Genomic DNA, 17,803 nt, shown 5'->3' on the forward strand with positions numbered 1-17,803 from the left:
CTGGACAGGACCCTCACTAAACCTGGACTTGTAAATATGTTCCTTTGTTTAAAAAATAAATAAAAATATTTTTAGTGCCTCCGAAGGCACGGCCCCGTGCCTCAAAGTGCGGGCCGAATCTTCACTACAAAAATCTCAGTCAGACCGGTTTGTATTAGAATTGTCAGACCAAAAGCACGGGGACGTGTTTCCTTCTACATGGGGCCGTGCCTAACAACTGCTTGGCTAAAAATTGCACCTCTTTCCAATGCATTTCTTGCACCAAACCAAACGCAAACACTCTCCCCTGAGAAATCAATATGCCTGCTGAGATAAAGAACGAAATTCCCTTTCCTCGCCAACCGAGAAATGAAACCCGACACATTTCCAAAACCGATCTACTCATGAAACTTTAATAGCTCGTTAAGGAACTCACCGAAATGAATCTCCTGGCATAGATGTGCCTCATACAACTCACCGAGTCGGTAGAAAGCATGAAAATGGAACTACGGGACATCAATGAACAACTTCAGTTTCAATTCTTACGTTTCACGTACTTTCCTCCACCCGGGCCGTTCGATGGAGGAGAACCTTTTGGTGGAATTTAGAGATATTCATCTTTATGTTATCATGTGTAATAAAGTGCATTAGGCACAAAGATAGGACTTTCAGGCTTAGCCCAATTTCATATAACGATTCCGACGAAACCAGGTATACCCTAACCGGTAGACAATATTTACGTTATATTTAATGTCGGGTACATGAATTACCATAGTAATTATACGAGAATACATGGTTCATTGTATTGATTGTACGTGAATATATAGTTCATCGTATTGAATATGCAATTAATCGATCAATAGTTATTGAAACCCGAACGAAACGAGGGTTCAATTATAGACGATATCTATAATATTTAGTGATGTTTACGAAGTATTAAAGCTTCGGGATAAGAGAATTGAAGCACAGAAAAAGAATTTCGATTTAATGGTACGTCGGTGCGTAAACGAAAACTTTAATACCAAACCAAGCAAGAGACGATCGATCAAGCCGAAAAAGATGCGAAATTATTAATAATTTGATGTTTTAAGTTAATAAATGTCATGGTTTTAGTTTTTTAAAGTTTTTAAATCGGTTTTATATAAATTTCATTTTTAAGATAAAAACGACCGTTTTAACCTCGTTTTAAGCCGAATTAGACATTTAAAACGAACTGAACCAGATTATCCAAAACATTATCCGGATTTCGAGAATCCAAATATGTGGCTAGAATTGGAGAAGTGGGTCCCACCCCACCTTCCTTCTATTTCCGATCGGAAACAAGGCAGCCCTATTTCCACTTTTATTTCTTTTTTCTCAACAAACATTCAACAATCTTCAATCCTCTCCACATCAAGATCCCAAAAACCGAGATTTTAGCAAGAAAACCGAGGTAAAAAGTCAAGGTATTTACGTTTCCATCTCCGTTTCTCGAGTTTATTTGCAAGAAAATGAGGTTTCAAAGATGAAAACCGATTCTTGCATGATCAAGTGATGTATACGGGTTATACAAGGGATCTTGGTCCAAGAAAGGAGTTAAACGAAGCAAAAACGAATTTTTACGGTTTAAACTTTCGTTTTGAAACAATAACCGAAACTATAGTGTAAGAGGCTTGATCGTGAGTGTAACTTGCTTGGTATTGTGGTATGTTGGTTGTAGGTTGTGTATTTAGTGGTAGATATGGCGGAAAGACGAGTGTGTAGCTTGTAGTGGCGGAAAACAAAAGATATATTCGGTTTATGTTCGGTTATGGATTCTTGGACAGATTGTGAACGGTTTTGAGTTAGGTCATGAAATTTGACAGAGGTGTTAAATACATAAAAAATATGAGTTCTGTGAAATTTTGGTAATTTTTGGACAAAGGATGAATATTTGGTGAATTTAATGCTCGGTTTTGGCCAAAAATGGTGAAAAATAGTTAAATATCATGAAAAATTCTGAAAAATTCCAGATAATGTTTTTGTATCATGTAAAAGTCACACACAAAATTTTAGGTCTGTTGGAGAAGTCTAAGTAGGATTTTCGGTTAAATGAGTTCTAGGGTTTTCTAGCTCGGTTTTAGTGAAAATGGCATGTAAAAAGAGATTTTCGTTCTGGAAAAATTACAGGGGACTATGTGGATGGCAGGGGACATCCAGGAAAAATTTGGGATTTTTCTAAGGTCGGTTGGTATTTACGACATATTTAGTGTTTAAATGGTGTTTAAAAATAGATAAATAAATTTTAAATATAAAAATTAATTCTGGAAATATTTTTATAAAATTTCCCGCTGTTGAAAAGTGATTTGTGCAAAATTTTAAGATCCGGGATTAAACGGATAATTATTTGTGCAAAAACAAACGTTTAAAGTTTAAAACGCGTAAACCGGTAAAGTTCGCTTAAACAAACTAACTGGCGTATAAAAACCCTAAAAATGAACTATTTTCATATAACTGAGTTAAATGTAAATCATCCGAAAATAATTCGGATGATTTGGGTAATTTTATCCGATAAAACAGTTTCCGGTGCACTAAAGACGGAAACGGGTCCCGCGGCCAATCGGGGCGTCTAAACCGAGTTCTAATTTCACAACTTTAATTAAATTATCAGTCAACAACTATTTTCGGGTCGTGTGTGACCAAACTCATTTTGAAACGTAAAATCGGATATCCGTGCTAGGCATGCAACACGGGGAAAGCAAACTAGTAGTAATTTTGACTATTGAACTCTAAACGATATCACAATCTGAGTCCGGAGAAGTGTTTCTGGGTTAACATTGCCCCCGGACTGGGTACAGTACTGGGTTAACAGTGTCCCCAGATGTACTGGTTAACACGGTTAAAGATTATATAAACTATAATTGTATAATAACGATCGTAGGGATCATATTACAGATTGGACGTGTTAACTGATAATGATTGTTGTTACCTGCTTGCATGTGCTAAGGTGAGTTTCACGAGCCCCTTTTTCTGAATTGTTTTTAAATATTTTCTCGGGGCGGAAAGCATGTTACTATTGAAATGTTTAAGTACATACTGAACGCATGGATTTGCGTGTATTTATAAATATTTGATTGTACTGGAATCGTACGGAATGGGTATAGTACTGGGTTAACAGTGTCCCCAGATGTCCCTAGAAGTATTTCTGGGTTAACATTGCCCCCGGAATGGGTACAGTACTCGGTTAACAGTGTCCCTAGAAGTGTTTCTGGGTTAACATTGCCCTCGAAACGGGTAATGTACTGGGTTAACAGTGTCCCCAGATGTCCCTAGAAGTGTTTCTGGGTTAACATTGCCCCCGGAATGGGTACTGTACTGGGTTAACAGTGTCCCTAGATGTCCCTAGAAGTGTTTCTGGGTTAACATTGCCCCCAGAACGGGTACAGTACTGGGTTAATAGAGGTTTCACTTGTGGGCTCAGCATAATTACATCGCTAATATATGATTATTATAATGATTTGTCACAGTTGTTTAAATTAGTGAAACTCACCAACTATTCGTAGTTGACCCGTTTTCTCACATGCTTTTCAGGTACGAATAAGATGAAGTGATTGCTTACGTGCTAAGTGCTTGATGTGTGTAAAATTTGCGTACAAGATGTTAGGATACATTATATTACATAGAATTATGTATCGTATTGTATGATGTGTGTATCACCTAGACGGTAATGAATTATGAGATAATGTAATTTTAAGTATATTAATGTATTCAGTTTTCTTTATATACAATGTGGTTGATATCAGAGGTGTCTGTGGCGCCCCGGTTACGTTTCCGCTGCGGTTACGGGGTGTTACATTTCATGTCATAGGAAAACTGGGCTTATCCCGAACTTATGTTTTTTAACCTTTTAATTAATGAAAAGTAAATTTAGGACATTCAAAATCGTCAATTAACATCTGAAACATCATTCTGAAAAATTCATGTTCTTTCTTTTTGCTGAAAAATCAAAAGAAATATCTTAGTGACTAAAAGCACGATCCGTGCTTCATCTTACACGGGGTCGTGGTCACCTTAGAATCTTCAACATGTTATGCGCTGACTCTGTACAATTCTCTGAATCCGAAATATTTATTTCCCCAAAGACACAGGGCTGTGCTTCACAAAGCACGGGGTCGTGCTCGATGTTCCATCCGTTATATAATGCATGCCATCCTCACTATTCCATTCATACCAAACAGAAAATTTTTTTACTGAAATGGAAAACAAAAAATGGAATGGAAACCAGTGAGAAAAGGCTTTAAGAATAGTGATTGTTCCTCACAACTTGAGGAAGAAATCATTAGGCTTCAAAGCATTGTAAGAGACCAAGTTGAAAGTAACATCCAAACTGAAACTCGCTTGATCGAGTTGACGAACAAGGTTGAACTTCTAAGGTTCGAGAATTTCCACATTGTTGAAAGTCACAAAAAAAAGATGTGGATTTCAAGCTCAACTACCTTAACCGAGAAATCAGAAAGCTCGACAAAAATCTTTCCGAACTCTTGGGTGCCAAGAGAGCCCCACCACATATTCAAGATCTGTTCGGGAATAGTGGTCGTTTGTAGTTTAGGCCTTTTCTTATCATGTTAGGATTTTACTCTTGTTTAAGCTAGTTTCATGTTACTCGTTTCATGTCGTTTAAGTTTCATTGTAATGTTTAACAAAGTTAATGAAATTTATTAGGACTTTTTATTTCGTTCTAACATTAATCCTTAAAGAAATCAGCTAAAAAATGAACCAGCTGGTTAAACAAGCAACAAACAAAAAGAATCTGACTTTAACATGCAGCACGGGGTCGTGTTTCATAAAGCACGGGGCCGTGACCCACTCTACAGGGCAGTTACGGATTTCCATTAAAATAATATATTCCTCATAAATTAACCCTAAAAATAACTCCGCCTACATCCGAAAACCGGCGCCTCTTAACCAATTGTTCAAATCTTTGATTTCCAACAAAAGGTATGTTAATTTGGTGATTCTGTTGTTCAAATTCATCATTCGAGGTCTAAATTAAACCCAAATCCGACAAAATTGTTGATAAATCGGGTAAAACCCGGGAAATAGATGAGTCAATTGTTTAAATCTAGGGTTTTGATTGGATAGATAGATTTGCCCTTAGGTTTAAGGGAGTTTGTTGTGGAAAATAATTCGGGTTTGGGTCTTGGACGATCCACACCATAAAAATCAAACCCATATGACATTCTTTAAGAACCAGGTTAAATTGCAAGTTCGAGTCTCAACATTTTCAAAATTCGGTTTAAACACACGGGTTTTGTTTATGCAAAAACAGCCCCGTGGTCAGCCACGGGTCAACCTATAGTCAAAATAGCAAGTCTGCCAAAACAAGAGCAGCACAGTGCCATGCCTCACAAGGCACGAGGCCGTGCTCAACAACCTGTTCCACAACTTCTGTAAAAAATTTTGAGATTAATCGACTAATCTTGTTCTAAATATCCAGATGGCTGAGTACGAGGACGATGAGCGTGCTTTCTTGGTTTTTCATGAAAACACGGAACGAGACGACCGCGCGCGATAAAGAATGGTCTACCTAAACAACCGATTCCCAGAACCAAACTTTTACTCTTGCAAAGAAACTCTAAAGCAATTAAACCAATGAAGGACATACAAGAGGCTTGTCACCGGACCGTGGACTCGTGTTCTAAATCAAAAAGGCAAAGCAGTGACTGAATTGACCAAAGAATTCTTGGCTTCATTCTCTTTCAAGACAAAAGACTTGTATATGTGGGACTAAGAGGCTGTTGAGTTCAGATGTGGAGGAGTATGGTACAAAACTTTAGTCACACAACTCGGGAATGATTTGGGCATTTACACGAGCGATGAAACCGATAGTCACATATGGTACGAGTCTATGACAACCTTTGCAGACAAAGATGCTAATGAATTGAGAGAAGTGTTAGTGCACGGTTTTGGTTTCCGTAGCTATCTATGTGACATTCGTGACAAAACGAGGTATACTATATTCACTACGTAACAAGTAAACGATAAATCGGTTAATTCGTAGTGCTTAAACGAGTAACTGACCGATACCAATTATGACCCGTATATATACTGAGGGGTCATATACGAGTTATATATATATTATAGTGGCTAACATATTGATATTTAGGCCCCAGTACGTTTAAAACTCTTTAAACGAAAAATGTTTCGTTTATTGATACGCTATAAGTTTAAACGCAATCGTTAACATCAAAACGAGCATTGTAGCATCCGTTAAGCCGAAAAAGATTTATAAAACACTTATATGACACATTCTAGGCAATCCGTGAAAATATTTTGGATTTTTATAACGAGTCAGTACGTTTTTCTTATTTTACAAAAATATGCTGAAAAACACTCGTTTTCGCGCTGTTTTTCGCACTCGAACTAGTTTTCTTACGAAAAAGCGAATCCGAATTAAATTTTGGACCGATATTTACGCATGGCATGGAAACCGAGGCATTAATGGGCCAAAAGGAGGCCCAATGGGCCCCTTTATGGGCCGACCACAAAAAAATGGGGTGGGACCCCTTGTATAAGGCTTGTTATACAAGCTTGTTACTTGATATTTTGCACATTAACCAAACTAAGATCAAGATCAGCTTAGTTCTGCATCATCCCTTCCAAAACCCTAAGGTAAACATTAAATTCATGAAGATTTCAAGCTTGTTTAGTAAGATTTAAACATAAAAAATTAGTTCTTGATTAGTATTAAACATGTTTAACCATCCAAAAACCATAAATTTCAAGTAAAATCATGTTTTGATGTTAAACATGTCTACAAAGCAGAAACATATTGATTTTTGGTCAAAAACACGGATTAGAACAAGAATACAACGTTTTTACGGTTTGAAAGTTCGGTTTGATACCAAAACCGAAACCCTAGTCAACAAGGCTGTTCAATGGATGATTTATGCTTGGTTTGATGTTATATGATATGTAGATACACTGAGTTTGCAACCCGAGACCCGGAAAGTCGTTTAAGCTAGCAAAACTCATCGAAACCGACAAGGTAAACCCGTAACACTCGTTTAAGGGCTGTTTAGTATTAGGTTGTGACGTGCTTGTTGTTAGATTGTGAAAATATGCAGGGACATTAGGGATCATATAAATGAGTCCCTGTTCAAATTTGGTAATTTTTCGATAAACGGAGAATATTTGGTGAATTTATTTCCGTTTATGAGCGTTTATTTGGGAAAAAGAGCTAAACATATTGAAAAATTATGAAATTTGGTTTTGGAGATTAATATGTGATGGTAAGATCACTGGTAAAGTTTGGGGATCATTGGAAATGACTAAGTATGGTTTGTGCAATTATGATTTAACCGAATTTTAACAGCCGAAAAATGCACAAAAAGGCATTTTTTCAAAAGAGTTAGGTTCTGGAGATTTTGCAGGGGCTATTTAATAACATTTATGCCATTTGTAAAAATTATCGGATTTTTCGGAGGTCGTTTGATATAAACGGGCCATTTATTACACGATTATAACCAATTAAATGAATTTTTATGAATAAATAATTAATCATAAAATTTCTGAAAATACTTTTATAAAATTCTTCATATTTTAATGTAATTTTACAAAAATTTACATAATTTATATATAGGTACATATTTAGTTATGATTAATCAAAGATTTAAATTATTATTGTTTTAACGAAACCGGCAGTTTGATGTTTAACGGACTGACTGATACGTCAAAATATCAAAAGTGGTCAAATATCATAGTTTTAGATGAATTTGATAAAAACGAACTTTTTACGAGAATTCCGAACAATTCGGATGGATTGTACGCGTTTTGTATAATCAAATCCGTGTGAAAACGGAAACGAACCCTGCGATCAAACCAGATATCGAAACTTCAAAATTCTTTCATAAATTAAATCATTTTATCAATCAATATGTTTACTAAATTAAATTTTCATTTAAAAACCTTTTAAGCTTCTTTAAAGCTTATAACTAAATAATCTTATCATAACTCCAACACACAAAAAGATTGCTTTAGATCAATCCAAAAGTTTGCTTTAGATAAAAAACATTTGACTATTTTGAAAATTGTTCTGATTTTTTTATTCACACATATCAGTTTCAAAAACTAGAGACAATTTTGATGCAAAAACCAGTTAAATCCTCATACAAAATCAATCACATGATCACTAGTTACAAAGTTGCACAAATTCAAGCAAGCACGTAACATAGTCATTTCAAAGAACACATGTGTTAGAGTACTTCTTTATGTAAGTGCTAAATGCATAATCAAGTCAAAACATTCACATTCCAATCATAATCAAGCAAGTAGAGTAACTATTTCAAAATCAACACTCAGAAAACTTGGATACACATTTCAATTGATCATTAAACACAATAAAACATCATACTCAAACATCACATACATATATAATTAGTTAAGCACACAACAACCATTCGCATAATCACATAAACACACGGAGACCTCTTACGACCTTGCTAGAGATAGTCAATTAGCACAAGAAGCATATTTCATTAACTAGACTTCATCAGAGTTTATCATGCCAAAGGCCTTTATAGAAAATTGAATCTAGTTTTGTCTAGTGGCTTGGTGAGAAGTCAACAAAGTTATCACTAGTCTCCACTCTCTTCATTTCTATTAAGCCTTTCCCATTACAGTCTTTGATAAAATGATGCCTAATTTCAATATGCTTAGTCTTAGAATGTTGCACAGGGTTTCTTACAATAAACATAGCAACCGTGTTGTCAATGAGAATAGGGGTATTTAGAAAATTCAACCTATAGTCCAACAATTGATTCTGAATCTAAAGAACTTGTGCACAACAAGCAGATGTAGCAATGTATTCAGCTTCAGTAGTTGAAATGGACACTGTAGTTTGTTTCTTGCATTGCCATGACCCAGTCTATTACCCAAGAACTGACATCCCCCCTAAGGTAGATTTTCTACTCATATTGCAACCATCATACTTACTATCTGTGTATGCAAGTAGATCAAATCTATTCTTTGGGTACCAAATTCCCAAGTCTGGCTTTCCCTTCAGATATCTGAAGATCCTTTTAACAGCCATCATGCATGAAACTTTAGGATTGGCTTGAAATCTTGCACAAACACATACATCATGATGTCAGGCCTAGATGCAGTAAGATACATTAATGATCCTATCTTGGCTCTGTACTCATGCTGGTCTACATGGTCACCCTTTTCATCAGTAATCATTTTCTCATGTGTGTCCATAGAAGTTGAGGCTGTCTTCACATCATGGCATTTGAACTTGGTCAAGATTTCATTTACATACTTGGATTGATTAGTGAATGTTCCATCCTTTTTCTGTTGAACTTTTAATCCAAGGATGAAATTCATCTCTCCCATTGAACTCATGCTATATTTTGACTTCATCACACCCTCAAACTCTTTACACATGTCTTAATTAGTAGAACCAAAAATGATGTCATTAACATACACTTGTACCAACAATAAGTTTTTTTCATTTCTTTTATTGAATAAGGTCTTGTCTATAGCTCCTCTATTGAAACCATTGGCATGAAGATGGTTTGATAACTTATCATACCAAGCTCTTGGAGCTTGATGTAAACCCTACAAGGCTTTGCTAAGCTAATACACCTTGTTAGGAAATGTCAGGGTCTTCAAAGCCTGGAGGTTGAGTCACAAAAACCTCCTCATCTATCTTTCCATTTAAGAAAGCATATTTAACATCCAATTGGTGAACCTTTATGTTATTTGATGTTGCATATGCTAGGAAGATTGTAATTGCTTCTAGTCTTGCAACTGGGCAAACACTTCTTCAAAATCAATACCCTCTTCATTCAAACATCCAAGAGCTACAAGTCTAGCCTTATTTTCACGACAATCACTCTTTCATATCTCTTATTCCTAAAGACCCATTTAGTGCCTATAGCATATTTTCCTTTTTGCCTGTCTACTAGTTCCCAGACTTGCAAATCTCTGAACTGTGCCAACTCATCCTACATAGCTTCTACCCAAGTGTTATCTTTCAATGCTTGAACAATATTCTTTTGTCCAGTTTGAGATAGAAAGCAGAAATATATACATATATTTTCATTTTTAGACGCACTTCTGGTAACCCTTTCATGCAGGTCACCGATGATATTCTCAAGAGGATGATTTCTTTGAACAAAAGAGGTTTGGATGATTGAACTTGTAGTCAAATCAGGGTGTAAGTTTAAAACATTCAAATCTGGTTCATCACCATTCAAATCATGTTCATCAATGGTTTGATTTGAGGTGTTGGATGTTGAAGCATCATTATTTGAAAAATTGAGATTTTAAAATAAAGATTCAAACATAGTTTGAGTATCATGTTGAGTGTGTTCATCAGGAGATTAATTTTGATCTTCAGTATTTGAATTTTGATATGATTCCCGAGTCTCAACATGCTGCTCAATTTCTTCATTATCAATTGAATGTTCCTTTGAAATGTAAACTCAGTGTCATCATTAGCAACTTTGGACCACAACTTGTCCAATTCAATTTTCATTTCAACATTTGCTTCAGGAACACTTGTTTGATAAGCACTTTCTTCAATGTCCTCAGGGTATATCTTGAATGACTTGATGAGCTTTACATGCTCAAATAACCAGCTATGACCATCAACAATGTTGAAATGGTTTTCATTGAATTCAATGTCAGAGGATTCAATCACACTTGAAATATCTTTGACATAAACTCTGCAGGATTTTGATTGTGATGAATATCCAACAAAGAAATAATCCAAATTGCGCGCTTTTATGAAAATTAGGTATTACAATTATTGCAAATGGCTGGTCATACAGATGAATAATGCAAAAGAAAAGAAACCCGTGTTTGCTACAACTGCGGAGAACCTGGCCACATCCGTCTAGAATGCCCAAATCTGACAAAGGTTCCTGACAAAAAAGCAAAGAATGCAGATGGACCTAAGAAAAGTGCACGAGCTTTTCAGCTTACTGCACAAGAAGGAACAATGATTCCAGACGTCGTTACAAGTACGTTTCTTAATAATGACGTTTACGCTAAAATACTGTGTGGTTCATTAGCAAATTAGAGTTTTTTGAATGCGACTTTTTGCCAAGCCCTAAATTGACCTTTAACCAAACTTAATCAAATCTGCATGGTAGAAACAGCCTACGAGAATTCCACTCTCATTAATGAAATACTTCAAGAAGAAAATCTAGACTTACTAGGCCACAAGTTTAATGCAAATTTACTTCCAATGAATTTGTTAGTAGCCAATAATGCTCGAATCTTATCTATAACATTTCAGATATTTCATATTCATATCAGTATTTGTTTACCCGATTCGAAAATGTAATTCGGATTTTTTGTATCAATAATATAGTGAATTTTTTAGTAATTAATTGTGTTTAACTTAGTTTATAATTTCATAACTTTCAATCATACCAAATAGTCCTTATAAACCCTTAAAATCTCTTGAAATTGTTAACAAGTGCATTTTTGTAACTACATGGATTAATATTGTCAATAATCAAAATTTTTTAAAAGTGCCCCTTAGCGTAGCGCGAAGGAACAACCTTATGTTCCTTAACGCCACATGAACCGACACTGTTCAGCCTAATTTTGTTTTCGATTCTCGTTTAATGCTAAATCCTTCATTAAACGGCCCCAAATCACAAAACTTTGAGCTACAAGTTGACTAATCTGCGATTGTAAATTGTCTAGGTTCACTCCTTGTGATTCCATCGAGATTTTGGATATAATACGACTCGATTTTGTTACCAATATATTACCCGTTTTCCTAATCAAGCTGATTTCTTGTTCTACAAGTAGTACCTCCACCTATATTATCAAATCACATCTTCAAAACCTAAACAATCGCTGAAAACATCCATCTTCATTGTTTTCTACCTCTCTCCTTCATTGTCTTTGGTTTTTCTTCATCAATTTTATCGTTCGGTTTAACTTTCATGTTCAAGAAACATTTGACCATGAATTTCTCCTAGTTCAAATAAGCTTCCGGGTAAGTTATCTTCTACATTTTTCAAGGCTTTTATCATATAAAAAAAACCTCTCAGTCAATTTTTCAAATTAAGGCAGTCCCGGTGGTCAATTTGATCCCAACCCATTAAGGGCTTTCGGTCCAGAAGACTTTTTTGTTCAACATTAAATTTTGGGTTTACTCGTCAGAACTCGGCTCCTGACTCAAAGTTTGAATTATGACAGTACCAACTCGCTTATATCGCTAAAGTCTCATAAATTGAGTTTTACACATCCGTTTCATCTGATTCCAACTGCAATTTTATATTCTCGTTTTACTTATAGTTTACTATATCAAAGTTTCAGGTCAGTTCGTGTCAAACCAGTTAGCTCGCTTAAGGCGCATGACTCGTTTAATATTTTATTTTATCGTTTAAATAATAAGGCTAGTTAATCACTACCCCCCCATTTTCCATCTGTACTTTTTGGGGGCTGTATTCGTACCAAAACTCATTTATTAACATCAAATCTCAGTTTAAATCACAAATTATGTATTGTTTATTGTGTTGTATGCAAATTAATTGTTATGTGCAATGTGTATTAATTGTTTATTTTATTGCATTCAGAGAGGTCCGTCACAGTTTATCTCATTAAATGGTCAAACGACACCTACTTGTTACATCAATTGTATTACTCACATTAACGCATATGGTTTGTTTGTTTTATTATTATTATATATCAAATTGGTGGTTATATCACTCAACATATCGTTGACAAAATATATCTATTAATACGCATATTGTAGGCGCTATATTGGATGATTGATAGTTGACGAAGATATTTAGTTATTGGACTTTAGGTTATTAAATAAAAGAGATTTGTTCTATTTATATTCTTGTATTGTAATTTTCTTGAATAATTCATGTAATCGATTTGAAATTTTAATAAATTTTAATAAAGTAAGTTAGATATTGTCATATTAATTTGTAATATAGTGTCTTGTGAGCTGTGAACCAATACGCGCCCTGACATTCTGTAGCTTGGGGTATGACATATTGGTATCAGGGCCAAAGTCTATAAGATAAGTCATTAGAAATTTTCCTAGTAGCATGCCTAGGACCGTATACGTGCTTATGTGTGGCCTTATATATTTATTTAAGTGGTTTAAATCTTATTTAATACGTATTTGATCATGTACAACAAACTCCGAGGCTACGTCTCACTCTCAAAATATTTTCTCTTTTGAATTTTTATAAAAACTTTAGATTTTTATTATTCTTTTATTTATGGGGAATTCCTTAAGATTTCCCTTGTTTTGTTTTTACTCTCACACCTTAAAGCAAGGGAGTATAACAATTTCTGTAGTAACTTGAAGGGGGATGGAACTGTGAGTCGGGACTTGGCAAAATGATTTCGTGAATCAAAGGTGAAAGTAAGATGCTAATCCTTACCTGGGGGATCACTCTACCACCGTACTCGATATTATAGGACAAAACGGAACAAATGTTATATGGCCGGAACTTTAAGCAGTCAACGTAACCAGTTAAACGGTTGCAGTCCTTATATAAAAACCGAATTCATAGTGGTTCGTGGCTAAATTGAGAAAAATTTCTAAATATTTATATTCTTATTATTTTTAAAGTGTTTAGATGGGGGTAAAACCCATGTCAATCTATGGGAACTCCAACTATCCATTTCTTAACCCATTTTGATTTTGTTGTTTTGTTGGGGCATTTTCATTCGTGGTGGTTCACGAGAATGCTCCAACTGCCCGTATTTTTATTCGTCAGTTAGTTGGGATGGTTAAAATGCCACTGAGAGCACATGAGCCGTCCAACTCTATTGTTTTGATAATTCATGAATTTGTTGGGCCGTTTAAAATGCCATGGAACGTTCATGGGAGACCCAACTCACAAATTGAGGTTATGTTATTTAGTTGGACCAGTAAAATTTCATTAAAAGCTTATGGGAAGCCTAACTCACATATTTATTTTGGTATGCTAAAAAGTTGGGACAATATAATGGCATGGAAGGCTCATGAAATGCCCAACCCAACCCAATCGAAGAAATTTCGTTTATTCATTTATTTACTTGGTTTTATTTAATCATGAATTTAAATATTCACTTATTCCAGTTAATCAAAATATTTTGATTCTCATGATTCGACACAAATCCTTCACGTATAAAGACATGGTTATCACAAGTTTTAAACAATTTTCGTTTAGCTATACTATATAAATGGTTTTCTCTTATTCATTTTATTATATTTTCAAACTATCATAACGCATTTCAAATTTTCACCCTCAACTATTAATTTTTTTTACATTTTAAGTACTTCATGTTTTGATTAATCTCATGTTACTTCTCAATTTCCTCAACATACCCTTCATCTTATAAAACTTTACTTTTGGACATCGTAGAATGTCTTTTCTAAGAAACCATCGTCTTAATCAACGTCATTCTGGTTCTCATGATCGCCGTCTGGCCGCAAGGATCACCAAGGAATTTGCTGCTGCTATACCTACCATCGTGACTCAGATCTAAGGGGGTGTTTGGTACAGAGAATTGGGAGGTGAGAAATGGAAATGGAAACAATTCTCTTGTTTGTTTACGAAAGAAAGAGGTGAGAAATGGAAATAAACCATTTCCATTTCCCTGATTTCTTTTCTCTAAAAAAAGCGGAGAAATCATTTCTTCAGGGTTTCATTTCTTACTTCCATTCTCTTCCGATTAACAGATCCCCTCTCATCGCTATCTCCATGAAACTGGTGGAGAGAGAAACAACAAACCCCAAGCCCTAAATCCAATCGAATCGGATCATCCAGTTCTCACCAACTGTCAAATGCTCACAATTTGCTCCTAATTCACACCGATTCTCGTTCCGGTGAGTGATTCTGTAACTGATTATTGTTCCGATGACCTAATTCCGCTTTGATCCGTCTCGATTGGTGATTGATTGTTAGTTGTTGTGATTGATTGTGTAGATGTGGATCTGAGTTATGGTGAATTGTTAGTTGTGCTGGTTTATTGTTGTTTTGATGATTAATTGATGTGCGATGAGTGATCTTATGGGGATTTTGATGTGGTTTTGTGAAATCTAGAGTGTGATAACGTAATTGATTGTGGATTGTTAAATTATTTATGATGTAGGTTGCTTTATAGTAAGAGTTTGTTAAAGGATGTGTGACATTAATGTGATTATTGCAACTTCAATGGCAGCTGAATGTTATATTCTGGTTTTTAGATGTAGCTTACTTTGAAATTATACATCATATAATGTAATAATGCCTCTTGTAGCATACTGCATACTGAAACTAGTGAATTATTTGTTGGAGATAATTAGTCAAAGGTGGAATAAGGAGTGTATGGTTTTGTTATTACTATTTACAGTTCTTAGAAGGAATATATCTTACTGATTTAGTAATTTATGTGCATCGTCATCTTGTTTTAGCATATAAGTTCGAGTTAGTTTAACACTGAATGAGGTTTTGGGAATAGTTCTGTGATAGAAGCATATTTTCTTCAGTGGTTAATATGTTTGTTCATGGGAATTGTGCTCTATCTAGGGACTTGATTACTGCTTTTTTAATGCTTAACTCTTGCCTAAAGAGGAAAAGTAATTAGATGTGTCTTGTTTGTGACCATGGTAATTTTACCCAACCTTGTGTGCAAAAAGGATGAAGATAAAAGTTAATGTATTTGTAGTGCATCTTCTTTAATTTTTGTTATTGTAGTGCATACCTATGCAGGTGTTATGTGAAACCTCATTGATTATTATTTTTTCAGGAACACATGTTTGTTGGTGAAATAACTTTGAGGGTCCCAAAAGTGTTTGTGGAGGGTGACATTCATTAGAATATTTGGTTCTCATCAGGCTTAAAATGGCCTCTTCCAGCCTAGGACATGGTGGAGTCGGTACATCAAGAACTGTTGGTGGATTTAATGAATCCTCTACTGCAATTGATCGGTTGGGAAGGGGAATGCTTGAGATGAGACTTAGGGATAAAGTGGAACGTGGCGATGACAAAGTGAGTGTAAGTATAATCGTTTTAATAAACAGTTAAACGAGTTAAAAATATATTCAAAAAATCAAGTTTATTGTTCCAGGATAGTGAACCAGAGATTGTGCATGGGGCGAGTACTGAAGCTGGACATGTAATAAGGACAACAATTGGAGGGCGTAACGGTCAATCTGAACAGGTAGGAAGTGATGAGTTTAAAGAATTAGGTGGTCTGTTTTAGAATTTTGATATGTGCCTACGCATGTAAACGAACACGAACAAAGCATGTTTTTGTATGTTCGTTTAACTTTAACTGAACAAACTATTGTGCACTATGTTTTGTATGTGAATTGGTTTGATCAATGCATATTTTGGTTGGAATTTATGCATCTTTTTATATGTATTTTATTTTTTAATAAATATTTGTTATGAAAAAAATACTTGTGCTAATGATAAAGTTGATATAATTCTCTGTTTATTTTCTATGTACCAAAAAAGAGAAATGATTCTCAGCTATATTTCTCTACTTACTGAAATCTCTGTACTACCAAACAGAACAGTCAATTCTCATTCTCCAGACCAATTCCCTTTCTCTGCAATTCCATTTCTCTATTCCATTTCTCTACAATTCCATTCTCTGTACCAAACACCCCCTAAAGTCTCAATTCCATTGGTTCTGCTTCATCTGCTGCTCCAAACAACTTCCACTTCAAGAATTTCAGTAGTGCTAAACTACCCCAATACATTGGAGAAGAAAATGCCAGTAAACTCCTCCAATGGTTCAACGAAATGGAGAACGTATTCATCCATTGCGATTGTCCAAATGCCAAACGGACTAAGTTCGCCTTGAGCGTATTTGAAGAACGAGCTCTCATTTGGTGGAACAATTTCAAAGGAACCGAGTTGGTTATGTCCATGCCTTGGGATGAACTCAAGGAGGTAATTAAGAGAGAATCTTGCCTTGAACATGAGGTGCAAAGGCTCGAGTCTGAGATTTGGGAACTCAAGAAAATTGGTGGTGATAACTCTAATTACTCCAACCGTTTTCGAGAGCTCATCCGAATAGTACCCCACCTTGTTACAACCGCGTCCTATGGTATTCAGAAGTATATTCGTGTCTTGCCAATATCTTTCATGATGCTGTGGTTAGTCGTGATCCTCTCACCATCGGTGAGGCTATGGGCCTTGTTATTTCCCTTTCTAATGATCATGTTAGGGATGAAACCTTGTCCTGAAAGGATTCTAAACCTAGCCTTAATAGGACCAAAGCCGAATCCTCAACAGATACTAACTACAACCGATATGGTTTCCACATAAATGTTTGTCATCAACCTCCTTGCGATCTACCATTTTCTCAACCCGTTGCTCCTACCACACGTGCTTGCTACAATTGGGGAAACCCGAACCATTTTCGCAACTTGTGCCCTCAACTTTCTCATCTCCATCAAGCTCAAACCATACTTCACCCTACTAGACTAACCAAGCCTACCAAGTGCAATCCTATTAACCCACATCCTTCCAGCTCATCCCGTCAACCTGGATCATTCACACTTAACTCAACCTTATCAAATCCCATACTCGCAAGCTCAATTTTACCAAACCTACTCTAACCAAACCCCACTCTTGCAACACGCTCAAGCTCAACCTATTCAAGCTATTCAAAACCAATCTACCTCAACTGATCAAGTTCTTATGGATACAACTCTTCAAGGTGCTACAAGTCAAATTAATCAAGTCAACCGTAATTAAGTAACTCAAAAGAATCTGAAGACTTTTGATCATTGCATTTTTCTATCATAATTTATTTTGTCTTTTCCAATTATGTTTTGTAACGACTCTTTACTTAATTATGGTATTGAATAATTTTAATTTATTTATCCCTGCCTGTT

The 17,803-nt window shown here is 35.4% G+C and overlaps 1 long non-coding RNA gene across 1 annotated transcript; it reads left to right on the forward strand.

The window, feature by feature from the left end:
- The first annotated feature begins 14,647 nt into the window (after positions 1–14,647).
- LOC143585245 (uncharacterized) lies at positions 14,648–16,198 on the forward strand. The gene is made up of 3 exons (XR_013144525.1): positions 14,648–14,797; positions 15,700–15,947; positions 16,021–16,198. It is a non-coding gene; the product is annotated as an uncharacterized LOC143585245 (long non-coding RNA).
- The last annotated feature ends 1,605 nt before the right edge of the window (positions 16,199–17,803 follow it).

The sequence above is a fragment of the Bidens hawaiensis genome, unplaced genomic scaffold (genome assembly GCF_021521415.1).
Source record: "Bidens hawaiensis isolate Kalapana, Puna unplaced genomic scaffold, B.hawaiensis_p1.1 tig00033644_1, whole genome shotgun sequence".
NCBI classification, from domain to species: Eukaryota; Viridiplantae; Streptophyta; class Magnoliopsida; order Asterales; family Asteraceae; genus Bidens; species Bidens hawaiensis.